Here is a 16,308-nt window from a genome sequence, read left to right on the forward strand (position 1 = left end):
TCTAGATCAGCACGACACGTTTTGGAAATGGTTTATTGATTGGATAATATGTAAATGTATATAACCGACATATTGTATCGCATCAAGACTTATTTGTAATTGATTTAATTGTAATATCTTTAGTGAGCCGACCTCATCATGTGGTCTTAGGTTTTGTATAAATGATTGTAAGATCTTATTTGAAGACCGGGATGGATATCATATGTATGTGTGCAAATATTGAAGATCATTGTGAAGAGCAGATCCTTATGTGAATCATGCATACATTATCTGAAGGTTGAAGGAAAGGTTATGAAGGTGTTTGACACTCATGGTCAGAGCTTAAATTGGTACTGAATCCAACATCGCAGATGCTATTTTGAGCAGTACATTGTTATTGGATTTAACCATCCAATTGTGTAGTCAATGTGACTCCTATTTTGTGATTGAGCAGTGAGCTCTAGGCGGTTGGCCTTTTCTGCATGTGCAGACCCCATTATTGTATTCACATACTATATGCAGTAGTATCATCTGATTGTGGGTAAGGTTTCCCACCGTAGTTTTTCCCCTTACAGGGTTTCCACGTCAAAATCTTTGTGTCATGTGTTGTGGATATTGTTTCTCTTTCTGTTTCATGCATTAAGTTGTACCAGTACTGCTATAACTGTTAATCTGTTTACCGACACTAAGTTTAAGTTGGAATAATTGGTTTTGGGTTATAATTTATTGACAACTAGTTCACAACTGATTCACCCCCCTCTCAATTGTCCTTCCCAGTTCCTAACAGTCCTAAGGGGTCATATGGTGTCGTTATGGGTCATATATGGTCCTAAGGGCACACACGTGTTAAAACACCATATGATCCCTTGGGACACAATACAAACCCTTAGGACACCATATGACCCAATAGGACATCATATTGTCCTGAGGGGTCATATGGTGTCACAAGGGGTCATGTCATGTACTACGATGTTAAAAGAGGTCATATGGTGTCTCAAGGGGTCATGTCATACTAGGATGTTAAAAGAGGTCATATGGTGTCTTAAGGGGTCATATGGTTCATTAGGGGTTGTATGGGGTCCTAAGGACCTACACATGTGTTATAACACCGTATGACCCCTTAGGACAATATGATGTCCTAATGGGTCATGTGGTGTCTTAAGGTGTCATATGATGTTATAAGGTGTCATATGGTATCTAATGGGTCATATGGTGTCGTTAGGGGTCTTATGTTGTCCCATGGGTTCTAACATGTGTTAGAACACCATGCGGCCCCTTAGGACAATATGATGTCCCAATGGGTCATGTGGTGTCTTAAGGTGTCATATGGTGTTCTAAGGGGTCATATGGTGTCATAATGGGTCATATGGTGTCGTTAGGGGTCTTATGTTGTCCTATGGGGTCATATGGGTTCTAACACATATCTTAGAACACCATATGACCCCTTGGGACACCATACGACCCCTTAAGACACCATATGACCTATTAGAACATCATATTATCTAAAGGGGTCATGTGATATCATAAGGGGTCATGTCATGTACTAGGATGTTAAAAGGGGTCATATGTTGTCCTAAGGGATTGTACGATGTCGTTAGGGGTCATATGTGGTCCCAAGGGCCCACACATGTGGTAGAACACCATATTACCCCTTAGGACACCATACAAACCCTTAGGACACCATATGACCCGTTAAGACATCATATTATCCTCAAGGGTCATATGGTGTCATAAGGGGTCATGTCGTGTACTAGGATGTTAAAAGGGGTCATAAGGTGTCCTAAGGGGTCATATGGTGTTGTTAGGGGTTGTATGTGGTCCTAAGGGCCCACACATGTGTTAAAACACCATGTGACCCCTTAGGACACCATACGACCCCTTAGGACACCACATGACCCATTAGGACATCATATTGTACTAAGGGGTCATGTCGTGTACTAAGATGTTAAAAGGGGTCATATGGGGTCCTAAGGGCCCACGCATGTGTTAGAACACCATATGTCCCCTTAGGACAACATATGACCCCTGAGGACACTATATGATCCATTATGACATCATATTATCCCAAGGGGTCATATGGTGTTCTAACACATGTGTGGGCACTTAGGACCCCATATGACCCCTAATGACACCATATGACCACTTAGGACACCATATGACCCCTTAGGACACCACATGACCCATTAGGACACCATATTATCCTAAGGGGTCATATGGTGTTCTAACACACGTGTGGGCCCTTAGGACACCATAAGACCCCTAACGACACCATATGACCCCTTAGGACACCATACGACCCCTTAGGATACTACATGACCCATTAGGACATCATATTGTCCTAAGGGGCTATATGGTGTCATAAGGGGTCATGTCGTGTACTAGGATGTTAAAAGGGGTCATATGGTGTCCTAAGGGGTCATGTGGGGTCCAACATGTGTTAGAACACCATATGACCCCTCAGGACACCATACTACCCCTTAAAACACCATATGCCCCCTTAGGACACCACATAACCCATTAGGACATCATATTGTCCTAAGGGGTCATATGGTGTCCTAAGGGGTCATATCATGTACTAGGATGTTAAAAGGAGTCACATGGTGTCATTAAGGGTCATATGTGGTCCTAAGGGTCTACAGATGTGTTAGAACACCATATGATCCCTTAGGACACTATACGACCCCTTAGGACACCGTACGACCCCTTAGGACACCACATGACCCATTAGGACATCATATGTCCTAAGGGGTCGTACATTGTCCTAAGGGGTCGTATGGTGTCCTAAGGGGTCATATGTTGTTCTAACATATTTGTGGGCCCTTAGGACCACATATGACCCCCAACAACACCATATGACCCCTTAGGACACCTTATGACCCCTTTTAACATCCTAGTACACGACATGATCCCTTATGACACCATATGACCCCTTAGGACAATATGATGCCCCGATGGGTCATATGGTGTCCTAAGGGGTTATATGGTTTGTAGACACCTAAAAATGTCTCATTAATCATGTACTAATTATTTGTCTAAATTAGTTAAATAATTATTTAATTAAGTTAATTAATCTCATTCTTCTAATTTCATATTTCCCCATCATCTTACTAATTATTCCAATTTCAATTCTATGTTCATTTAATCATCAAACCATTTTCTAATGTTAATTAAATCTTTATTATTTAATTAATTGTGATTTTTAGTTCCCCAATTTAAATAATTTTTATTATTTAAATAAATTCATTTTCAATTTCTATCTCCATTCAATTAATCACTAACTCCTTTTTTAAATATTAATTAAATATTAATTATTTAATTAATTATGATTTTAATCCTTTAATTTAAATAATCTTTATTATTTAATTAAATTAAATTTCTAAATAATTAAATAGTTTATTTAAATTATTTAATTAACTAATTATTTCCTCAAATTCAAATTCCAAATCCCCAAATTCTAATTTAATCTAATTAATTATTCGAGTTTCAAATTCCAAATCCCCAAATTCTAATTTTGTTTAATTTCATATTTCTTCTAATTTCATTTAATTACATTAATTTCATTCAAATTCAAATTCAAATTCATATTCTTCTAATTTATAATACATGTGCATGATTTCAAAAATCAAATTGAAAATCAAAGTCAAGTTCTAAATATATTCAAATAATAAATTGAATTTAAAATAAATTCAATATTTGAATTAAATCTCATGCAAAGATTAAATTGGAAATCAAAGTCAAAGTGCAAGCACATGCTAAATTAATTAATTCAATTATCTTTTCAATTCCTATTTCTATCTTCTAGTTAGCTTTTTCTCAATCAGTTAACTATGTCATCCTCTTTATTTCCTCCAATTACTCTTTTTCATCTTTCAATCAACTTTTTTCTCAATCAGTTAACTTATTTATCTATTCAATCTATTATGTTCCACCTCCAATTCAGCAGTTCAACTATCAATCAGCATGTGAGCTCACCTGAGTTCCACCTCTTGATCAATCCGTCCCACCTTTCAATCAATTCTCATCCAATTATCTATAAATTGAGCATTCAATCTCCATTTTCAACAATCACGAACTTTGAATCTTTGAGTCACTTGCAGGTTGCAAGTGCAAAATCTGAGAGCCACCATACCACAAAGAGAAGAAGAGCGATGGAAGCCATGATGCACAATAAGGAGTTTTGCATTGTTTAGAATTATTCTATATGCATCTATTTTCATTGAGTTTGTTTAAATTCTTTAATTGAATAGGGATTCGCAAGTTCCCTTATTTTTAATTGAATTACATGATGAATTTTAGCATACACATTTTGGTGAACCCGACGTGAAGCAGCAACTAATTAATCTTCTGGTTTTCTGTGTGATTTTTGCAGGTCGTACAAAAATTTCATTTTTTTTGCAGGTTTGTATGGATTGCACAGTAGATTCAACAATCATGCAATCGCGTTTTCAGAATCACACAATTGCATAGACAAGTCACACAATCGATCACACAGGGTCACACATTCATGCGGACCCCATCACGCAATAGCCTTTATTTTGTCACGCATTCGCTCATATATTGTCACGCATTCGCCAGAGTTATTTCTTTTGTTCTGTTTATATGATATTTCTTGTTTCCTGCTTTTTGTTATGTTAAATTTGGTATGAAATTGGTTAAATCTGAATACGGTTTACACTTATTACATGCTTTAATCATGACATCTTATGGCACATAAGGAACAATTCAGGATTTCAGGTGCCAGGAAGACGAAGGAACAAAGAAGACAAGCCAAACGCTATCAACAGATTCTAAAGGCAGAAAAGCAGATACGAGATCTAGAGGACCAACCAGCCATTGATAGATACAACAACCTAGTTCTCTCGTATAGAGTAAAATACAATTTGCTTAACATAGAGTGGATGATGAGAGATCTTGCTAGGACATCACAATCTGTTTTGTAGGTTTCAGATCATAATTAGCTTTTTTATTTTATTTTTTGTTTGGTTTGTCTGTGTATCACGCATTTGCCTAGATAGAATCACGCAATCGTTCTGTCATTATCACGCATTCAATTTGTTATAATTATGCAATCACTCTATTATTATTACGCAATCACTCATATAGAATCACACAATCGCTCAGGTATCATTACGCATTCGTATTTTCTATTGTTAAGTTTATGTTTTCTGTGGATTTTCTTGGGTTACTGATTATCTGTCTGTAGCATGTGGCAAATTTACAGAGAGGATTGAATTATTACTAAATCATAAACACTCATGTTATCACATTTCAGTTTTGGGCTTAAAATAAACCTGGTTAAAAATGGAAATGCATGTTATCACACTTCAATTTTGGGTTTAAAATAAACCTGGTTAAAATTTACATGCATGCTTTCACACTTCAGTTTGGTGTTTTAAAATTGACATGCACATGCATATCTCACACCTAATTTTGGGTTTTAAAATGAGCATGAATCAGGCTTATCAATAGAATAACTCACACTTCATTTTATTTAAGGGAAAGAACTTTTTATCATGTTTGGGGTGGACCTACTATTGCATCAACTACCTTTCCACTTGCCTTCGGGGTCTTGGGAGAAAGGGAGAAGGTGATAACAACACCCATTTTTTTTCATTTTAGTAGTGAGGGGTATCTTTGACTGGGGTTTTCATCACCCCACAGAGGTACTCAATTTGGGATGCGTTGGGGATATCATCTCTCCCAGCATACTCTCGAGCGGGTTTTTCGAGCCATTGTATAAATATACTGGTCAGGCGGCTAGAGTGTTGAGTGAATTCGACGTATGTGGGGGCCTTCCCTGCACCGATAAGCTTAACTAAAGTCTTAAGTAGCTTACTCTGAGAATCCGTCATTGGATCAGGACCCCTCAAAATTTACAATAAGAACCAACTTAGTAGCCCAAATCCTACATTCAATGATTTTGAGAGTGCGGATCGTACCCCATAGATACCTATCATATACCTTGCATTATGAGACAGAAATCCCTCGGTGATAAGATCTTTGGATCTTCGGGGTAAGAGAGACTGGCATACTTGAGAAGTGTGTGTCGTGGAGTGGACCCAGTGTTGCCAGACTCTCTATCTGTTTGTCTTGTTTCGATATTTTGTTGTGGGGGCCTCATTGAATGGTGTCCACTTTCCAGCTTAAGATTATCTTTTGTGCTTTTATATGCATCATTATACCAAACCAGTATTGAGTCAATATTCGGGCTATTTCAGACCCTATCTTGCGTATCTCTAAATTCTCAGAGTTGGTCAAAACACATTTCAGTCAGCTATACTATCTGATGTCATGGAAATGGGGACAAGGCAACAACAAAGTTCAATGTTAATAAGTTAGTTTCAACCATAAAAACAAAACAAAGAACTAAAAACCATTCCAAACATATCAAGAGAGATTTCAAAAAGCATGAAAGAAGTTTAACAAAATAAAAGAAAGGAGAAGAGCCTCCCTAAGATGCTTCCATGATGCCTTTTGATGCTTCTCCCTTGTTTCTCTCCTCTCCAAGTCCCAAATGAGTGTAGCTCTCAGCTTTTAGCACTAGCCATGGATGCCATATGGAGATTCAAGATGGTTGAATATGATAAGCAAATACTATGCAAGAGTAGATAGTGATGCTATGAAAAAGCTCTATGCTAATGCCAGTATAACAACAATACTCTAAAATGCTTTTTTTTGCTTGAGGAGAAGGGTTCTATTTATAGAAGAAATGGGGAAATGAAGGGTTAAGATTTGAATGGTTTAATCAAGGGCCAAGTTTGAAAGTTGGGGATCCATGTGCACAATTGGCACCAATAAAATGGTGACAAGTGTCAACATAGGATTGGGTTGAGAGAAGAGGTTGGAGGCATTAAAGGCCCGAGAAGACCTCATGGTTATCTAGAAGGTAAGGGTCAAGTCTAAATTAAGATTACCCATTGGATTAAGAGTTAATCCAAGGATAAACCTTTGTGCAAATGTTTAAGAGATAATCATGGTCAAAGCATTAATGGCCTGATGAGACCTTTGGGTTGGGTAGAGGTTGAGTCAAAACAAATGTTTTAACCATGTGGGAGGGTTTGAGGTAACCATTAATGGTTATTGGAGACTTTGGGGATTAAGTGGTTGAAGGTTGAAAGCCTTCAAAGGTTATCCAAGACTTTGAGGGTTGATTTGTTGAACACACAAAGTATTAATTGCTTTTCAAAGACTTTGGAGTCTTTGAGAAGTGACTCCAATTTGCTTAGGAATGTGACAATATTTAGGGGATGGATTAGGCTAATTAGGAAGGGTTTAGAAGAATCTAGAAGGGGTTTAGGCATACAAGTGGATTTTGTAGGAAAATGCAAGTGGGAGAAATTTTGGTATTTTCAATTAAAATAAAATCATTTATTTCAATTAAATGGTGTAATTTGCATTTGGATAAATATTCAAATAAATATTAATTTATTTAAATGAGAAAAATGAAGATAAAGCATTAAAATGCTTGAAGACTTTGAGGGAAACCATTAAAGGCTTGAAGACTTTAAGGAAAACCATTAAAGTCTTAAGAAGACTATAGAAGGAAGCCATCAAGTTTGAAGACTTTAAAGCCATCAAGTTTGACTACTTTAAGGGAAACCATTAAAGGTTTCAAGTGGGTGAGGATAAATAGGATTTTAAATAAATAATTTATTTAAAATAGTTGTGCAACTTGCTTTTGTAGGAAAATACAAGTAGGTGAGGATAAAGGTGATTTAAATAAATTATTTATTTAAAATAATTGTGCAACTTGCTTTTGTAGGAAAATACAAGTGGGTAGAGGATAAAGGTGATTTTAAATAAATGATTTATTTATTTAAATGTGAGAGGTGGGATTTTGGGGGTTTTAAATAAATATTAATTTATTTAAATGTGAGAGAAGATTTAATTAAATAAATATGATTTATTTATTTAATTAATGGTCTGAATTTGGTTAAGTGAATTAAATCAAATAAATTGAATAATTTATTTAATTAATAGGAGAATAGGGTTAAGATGAATTAATTAAATATATTAATTTAATTAATTATTAATTGATGGTTAAATAATCAAATAAATATTAAATATTCATTTAATTAAGTGGACAGATTTATGTGACTACATTTGCCCCTCTTTGAGACGGTGCAGTTTATCGCGTCGTTTCAAAGAAAGAAAAATAGGTGTGAAGAAATGCCCCATAAAATGTAAATTTAATGGGTGGTATGCCCCCTCGAGAGATGGGCCAAATTTTGTTTTGAAAAATCGGGCGATCTCTCGAAAAAGAATGCAAAGTGGAGGGGAGGTAGAATAGAAGAAATTAGAACTAATGATGAAAAAATGGGAGAAAATGGAGTGAATATGAAGAAACAACAAGCCAGCGAGTACCCTGAGGTCATGCAAGAGATACATAGCAGATGTAGTGTGGGGTTTTGATTGATGCTATACAATTGATCAAAATTGGTTGGACAATCTGGTGCAATCGGTTTAATTGCCCCGGTCAAGTCAAAGCGTGACAGTTGATGTCAGTTGGTCGCTTGAACATGATAAAGTCTGAGTAAGTGAATCAAAGTGACCTGATGGTGACTTAGACAATTGATGTAATTGTCCGATGAAGTCAAGGTATATGAAGCAAAATACTCGTTGAGACGTAGACAATTGATGTAATTGTCTGTTGGATTGTGTTTGATTGGTTGATCAATTGATAGTGTGTGCATGTGATGGATGGTTGTGGGGAATCATGGCAACCCCGTTGAGACTAGGTCATTGTGATAAATGCCTGATGTAGTCTAGGATTACCATAATCAATTACCTGTTGAGACTCGAAGATACTTGATCAGAGTATCTGTTGATAGTCTAGGTGTGTGGGAGTCGATGTATCTGTGTAGATAGAGTAACTGGCTTAATTTTGTGGATGAGTGAGGATGGGAAGCGATGAAGGGATTAGGATGATGTTGATGATCAAGATAGGGAGGGTGAGGGGGGATTTGATGTTAGATAGAAGAGATGGAGGACTAGGATCGAGTCCTATGGAAGAAGATGAGTAAAATAGAGTATGCATTATTATGACTACGTATGCATGATATGCAGCTATTATGAATGTATGGATGGGTGGAATGCAACGAAATGCAATATATACAGATGAGATGGAATGACGATCCATGGTGCTTTATTTTTCATCATTGAGCTTTAAAATGTTGTAAGAAAATACAAGCAACTTGACATAAAGATTCAAGATGACCAGAGTATTTCTTACATGGATTTTATATAGCAAGTTAATACAAGCAACTTGATATAATGGATCAAGTTGACCAGAGTATTGCTTGCGGAACAGACAAGGATTATCTCCGTTCATGCATGACTTGGATCGTCCTCCTTGATCTTAGGCTGATCATATCCTGAGACAAGTGCATACCATACTAAGAAATAAAAACCTTTATCCAAATTGGATGAGGAGGAACCAAAGAACGAGCATTGTACCTGTAAACAAATAGTATATACATAAAGAATAAAAGAATATGGATCCTTGGTAATGGTTCATGCTCATATGGTCGAGGTATACGCTGTAGTCAGCAAGCCGTAATGATCTGACTGTATTTTGCATAAGATCACGTAGCTTAGTGAACTTCCCACGTAGACACCATTAGTACATGCCCCAGAACTTCATCGGAAATAATGCGCAAATGATACAAAACAATGCTGCAAGATCCTGATACAGATAAACAAATGATTGTACTCACAAATCAACCAAGTATTTGATAGCTTAACATAATTTTCTTGTCAAAGAAAATGTCACTTTTGTCTTTGTTTTGGTAAGGAATGATGCATCCTTGTTGAAGACAGTTTGATTGTTGATGTTGAGTGTGTGGTTGATTGGTAAATGGTCATTGTGTGAGTAGTTTGTCAATGTTTATTTTGGTATCTGCATGGATGGGTATGTACAAGGTGTTGCCATGTTTTTGTGTGATTTTTCAATGGTTTTGTCGATGTTTTTGGATTTTGAATTGTTTTGAATGTTTTTGGTATTTTTGCGAGATATTTTTGAATGTTTTTGGATTTTTGATGATTGTTTGAATGAAGAACTTAATGAATCATAAGACAATGTAGAATCCACTTCCATCAATAGGTTAAAGGCATTGCCCCCAGTTTTAGACATGACTATGAAAAAGCGGGATGCAAGATGTATGGAGTACTATCATAATTGCAGAGGAATAACAAGCCATGGTTGATGGATGGATGGATGTATGTATGAAGTAGATGTGATCGCCACAAGTCTGAAAGATAATGGAGCCATAGCCTTTACGAGTGGCGCCTGTTTGCCAGGTTTTCACCATCGTTCTTACCCAAGGTGCCACCAGAGTGGTTGTTCACCGTTTGGATGCATGATTTTCTTTACTTTTTTTTGAATGTTTTTATATTTTCTTCAGGACATTTTTCTGAATGTTTTTTGGTATTTTCTGATAGGCAGGGGAGCCTGATGCTCTGTACAGCTTATGTGTAAAACCGTTTGAGGTGCATGCTGTTGATTGGATCTGCGAGTGGTTCTCCTTCTGATGTAGCCAACTGATATGCCCCGGACCCGAATACAGCAGTGACAACATATGGGCCCAACCAGTTTGATTCAAACTTGCCTTGATGTTCTCTGTTTGGTTGGTTGTGAGGATTTTCTCGAAGAACAAGATCACCTACCTCAAATGTACGAGATCTAACTCGGTGATTGTAGCTTCTACTCATGCGCTGCTGATAGGCTTTGAGGTGATTGTATGCAGCTTGTCGCTTCTCATCTAGTAACTCTAAGTCCTGAAGGCGTGAGACTCTGTATGCTTCATCATCGATGAGATTGTGCAATGAAACTCGTAAGGATGGTATCTCGACCTCAATAGGTAAGATAGCTTCAGCACCATAGACCAATGAATAAGGAGTTGCACCTGTAGGGGTCCGAATGCTAGTTCGATATGCCCATAGCGCTGGATTCAATTGAACATGCCAATCACGGCCGGCATCATTGACTGTCTTCTTTAGGATCCTCAATATGTTTTTATTGGATGCTTCGGCCTGACCATTGCCTTGTGGGTAATAGGGAGTGGAAAAGCGGTGTTGGATATGAAATTTCTCACAAAGCTCACGGACATCCTGATTTTTGAAAGGAAGACCGTTATCTGTGACAATGGACATGGGCACACCATACCAGCAGATGATGTAATTGAGGATGAATGAGGCGATCTGCTTGCCGGTGACTTGGGTAAGTGGAACAGCTTCGATCCACTTGGTGAAATATTCGGTGGCGGTAATAATGAATTTATGGCCATTGGATGAAGATGGATGAATCTTACCCACAAGGTCAAGACCCCATTGACAAAAAGGCCATGGTGTTGTGATTGGTTGCAGTTCTTGTGCTGGTGCATGTATCAGGTCGCCATGAACTTGACATTTCTTGCATTTTCTGACAAAGTAGTAGGAATCCTTTTCCATAGATGGCCAATAATATCCAGCTCGCAAGAGTTTCTTGGCGAGTGACGGATCACTTGAATGAGTCCCGCAAATTCCTTCATGTACCTCTTCCAAAACCTTTGTTATCTCATCTTGTTCCAGACATCGAAGGAGAGTACCATCAAGACTACGTCGGTATAAGATTTCGGCAATAATGGTATATCGAGCAGTTTGGCGAATGAAGGTTTTTCGTTGGTTATTTGATTGGTTAGGAGGAAGGGTGTGATCACGGAGATAGGTGTAGAACTCACCGTACCATGGGGATTCAGAACCGACAAGGTGACATATCATGTCGGATTCGGGGATATCATAAGCGGGAATCCAAAGCTGTTCTACCAAGAACTCGTAGCGTGTTGAATTCTGTGGAAGATCTAAGAGAGATGCGATGGTAGCCATGGCGTCAGCAGCTCGATTCTGATCTCTTGGTATCTGCTCAAAAGTGATAGTAGTAAATGATGTCTTTAGAGTGTCCACCATTTGCTTGTATGGCATGAGTTTATCATCTTTGGTCTGATACTCATCTGTTGCTTGTCGAATGACTAGTTGGGAATCGCCATATACTTGCAGTTCTTGTAATTTCCATTGTATGGCTAGCCTGAGTCCTGTGATCAAGGCCTCATACTCTGCTATGTTGTTTGTGCATGGAAATGTGAGCCTGTAAGACTTCGGGATGCTATCACCTTGAGGTGTGATAAACAGAATGCCTGCCCCCGAGCCGTGCCTAGTGTATGAACCATCAAAGTATAATTTCCATGACTGTGCTTCTGTAATCATGAATATCTCTTCATCTGGAAAATTGGAAATGAGAGGATGATCACCTATGAGAGGTGCATCGGCCAACTGATCTGCAATAACTTGACCTTTGATAGCTTTACGGTCCACATACTCAATATCAAATTCACTTAGAATCATCACCCATTTGGCTAAGCGACCTGTCAATGCTGCTTTGCTAAGTAAATACTTGAGTGGATCAATCTTTGCAATGAGTTGTACCTTGTGTGTTAACAGATAGTGCCTCAGTTTAGTGGTTGCTAAGATTACTGCTAGGCAAGCTCACTCAATAGGCGTGTAATTGAGTTCATAGCCCACCAGTGTGCGAGAGATATAGTAAATAGCACACTCTTTTCCTTCTGCATTATGTTGTGCCAGTAGCACACCCAGTGCTGTACTTGTCGCTGAGATATAAAGTAACAACGGTCTACTTGGATCTGGTGGCATCAGCAATGGTGGATTCATGAGATAGTTTTTAAGTGCTTGAAATGCTTGCTGGCATTTGTCATCCCACTGAAAGCGGATGTTCTTGTGTAGCAAGTGTGTGAATGGGTGACACTTATCAGCCAATTGTGCAATGAATCTTCGGATGGATTGAAGCCGTCCTTGTAGTGTCCTTAGCTAACTGATATTCTTTGGAGGTGGCATGTCCATGATTGCCTTAACCTTTGCTGGATCGACCTCAATACCTTTGCTTGAGACAATGTATCCTAGAAGCTTCCCGGAGGTCACTCCGAAGACACATTTCTTTGGGTTGAGTCGAACATGGTATTGTTCCAGTCTATCAAAGATTTTATCTAAGATGTGAAGATGTCCTTCTCTAGTAAGTGATTTTGCTAGTAAATCATCCACATAATCTTCCATTATAGTATGCATCATGTCATGGAAGATGGTGGTCATTGCTCTTTGATAGGTCGCTCCTGCATTCTTTAGACCAAAAGGCATTACATTCCAGCAGTATGTGCCCCATGGACATGTGAAGGCTGTCTTATGTTGGTCCTCTGGTGCGATCTTTATTTGATTGTATCCCGAAAAGCCATCCATGAGTGAAAGCATGGCATGTCCTGCTGTCAAATCTACTATGATGTCAATATTTGGTAGAGGGAAGTCATCCTTAGGACATGCTTTATTTAGATCTCTGAAGTCTGTACAAATGCGGATGCCCCCTTTTGGTTTGCCAACTGGCACAATATTGGAGATCCATTCTGCATAATCAATTGGTCTAATGAAACCAACATCCAGGAGTTTCTTGAGTTCTTTTTTGACTAGCACGGCAATCTGAGGATGCATCTTACGAAGCTTCTGCTTGACAGGTTTGGCTCCTTTTGCTACTGTGAGATGATGCATGACTAAATCAGGATCAAGCCCAGGCATGTCTGCATATGACCATGCAAAGTTGATCTGACGCTGTTGGAAGAACTCTATAAATTGAGGCTGTTCCTCTGGAGTGAGAAGAGATGCCAGATGTATGATATGAGGGTTTTCAGGAGTCCCCACATTATATTCTTTAGTCTCCTCAATGAGAATCGTCGATCGTTCCTGTTGTGTACTAGCAGGGAGAATGTCAAACCCTTCATCCTCAAGTGCCTCAGAGAGGTTTTCACCGTTGGATACGCTCTTTCTTTTTACTTTTGTTGGATCAAACAGTGCCACAGTGTGGTTTTCACTGGAAGATCCATGTTTTAATGTTATATTTTTGCAGCTGAAGGGTTTGGCATCCGCCCCGAAGTATGCTGCGCTATTAAGTTCAATGGCGAATCCAGCTTTGTGATCCCCACTTGGTAGATTATCCCTTAATTCCAAAAATTCAATGATAGCCTCATCGTTTTGGAAGAGGTCAAGACATGGGGGATTTGGTTGGTTCCATTCGATGAGTTCAGGGTGGATAATAGGCATTATTTCATCGATTAAGTTAAGTGCGGGAGATGTATCAGTGAGGGTTAAGACAGTGTGGTGAAGGTCATTGATGGTACTCTCCCTATCAGAATCTGGCGTAGGATGAGACGTAGGGTCTGTGGAAGATGTTTCCAGCTCAGGTACCCAAGTGGTTTTTATCTGTGCTTCTCCGTAAACAGGGATGTCTTTGCATGGCGGAGGTGGTGATGTGTCTTCCTCATTTGAAGTGTTAAGCTGTACAGAATCAAATTCCCACTCATGTGAGTCGGTCTCCGAATCACTTTCCAGCATCCGATTGCTATACCATACTAGGATGTCTTTAGAATTAAACACGGCAGGTGTGATTGGTTGATGTACCTTTGTAGTGATCGGTGCTACAGGAAGTTTGATGGGGATAAAAGAATCTGGCACAGGAAGTATCGGCAGTGTTGACTCAGTGGCTTCTGCAGGAACTGCTGGTACCATAGATGCTGTTGCGGATTCTGATACAGTTGTTGCTGCTAATGGTACTATGGATGTAATGGCTGTTGTGGATGGGATTACTAGTTCGATTGGTGGGATTTTTGGCACTGATGACGGTTGCGGTGGGTTTGTGAGCCTCGATGGGGCAGTGACAATATTGCTTGATGGTGCTTTGATTATGAAAGGTGTCCTCTTTACAGTAGGTGGGCAAAATGGTTTGCTAGGTTTTCCTTTAAATCTGAGTTTAGGAAGGATCTCTTTTTCAAAGCCTAGGCCTGTATTACCTTTAGGCTTGAACTCTGGCAGCAGCGGTTCATGTCGTCCTTGTTTGCAGTATCCCAAAGCACTCTGACCATCATATCCCATTCTTTGCATAATGAGGAGGCCTTTGCCATACTGTTCTGTAGGAAGTGTAACTCGCGGTTTTTCAGTGGTGATGGGATCTTTATAGATCCATTCTGCTAGGTCCTTATCTTGTGTCTCTTCCTCTTGACTCTTTCCAAGGATGAAAGGCGTTAAGGCACATGCAGGCGTGTTTAGTGGTTGCTGGAGTAACTGCTGTGGTTTACCATGTGTTTTAGGAGAAGTGGGCATTTGTCCCACACAAAAGAGTTGACTTAAGTTATATTCCCCGGGACCTTCCTCTACGACTTTCATTTTAAGCTTTTCTTGCTTGGGTATAGGGGTGTTCGAACTGGCAAGAGAGGTGGGACTTACATATGATGTAGAGGAAATGGCTTCCCTATTATTAGGAACAGTAATTTCTGGTTGATGGCTGATATTATGGCAAAATGCAAAGGGATTTGCATCACCCAGGATTGTGATCTCTGCACCATTATGTGGGAACTTGATACATTGATGGTAGGTAGATGGAACGGCTTGCATGGCATGTATCCAAGGTCTCCCTAATAATAGATTATATGGCAGAGGAAGGTCCAGAACCTAACAGATGATGTGCTTTACCATAGGGCCCACTCGGATTGGTAGTACCACAGCTCCTTTGGATGAACGCTCTGCATCATCATAGGCCTTGATGGTGATCTTCTTGCGAGGATCCACTGATTCTATTGCATATCCCAATGCTGTGACCAACTGTAGTGTGCAAATGTTTAGGCCTGCTCCATTATCGATCAAGACTCGCTTGATCCTGTGTTGGTTGACAAAGCCTTCAATGTGGAGTGAGGCGTTATGAGGTTGTTGGAATGAAGAGTTGTCACTTTCAAAAAAAGTGAGACAAGCTGATGACTTTAGATTTCCAACCATGGCTTGAAATTGGTCCGTATTCAGGTTTGCAGGGACTGACGCCTCTTGGAGTGCTTGATCCAAGATAGTTTTATGAGATGGTGACAGGCGTAATAGCTCTAAAATGGATATAAGCGCAAGCATTTTGTCTAATTGTTCCACAAGATTGTACTGCTTTGGGATGGAGGTGGTGCCTTGTGGAGCTGCCTTGATGGTAACTTTGCTGCGACGCGTAACAACATTGCAATTTGAGGTGGGATTTTTGAAGGTGATAGTTGCAATTTGTTCACTAGCATCATACAGGTGATTGACAGTGTAGTTATACGCAGCTTGCGTATAATCAGTGGTATCAGGACCTCGTCTGGAAGTGGAAGGACCCCTTTGATCTTGCGATGGAAGTGGATTTTTGAACATCTGATGATCATTATTGGTTGTTTTTGGATCATGTCCTTCAATTTCAATTTCTCCTCGATCAATAAGATCCTGAATGAG

Source organism: Cryptomeria japonica, chromosome 7 (genome assembly GCF_030272615.1).
Source record: "Cryptomeria japonica chromosome 7, Sugi_1.0, whole genome shotgun sequence".
NCBI lineage: Eukaryota > Viridiplantae > Streptophyta > Pinopsida > Cupressales > Cupressaceae > Cryptomeria > Cryptomeria japonica.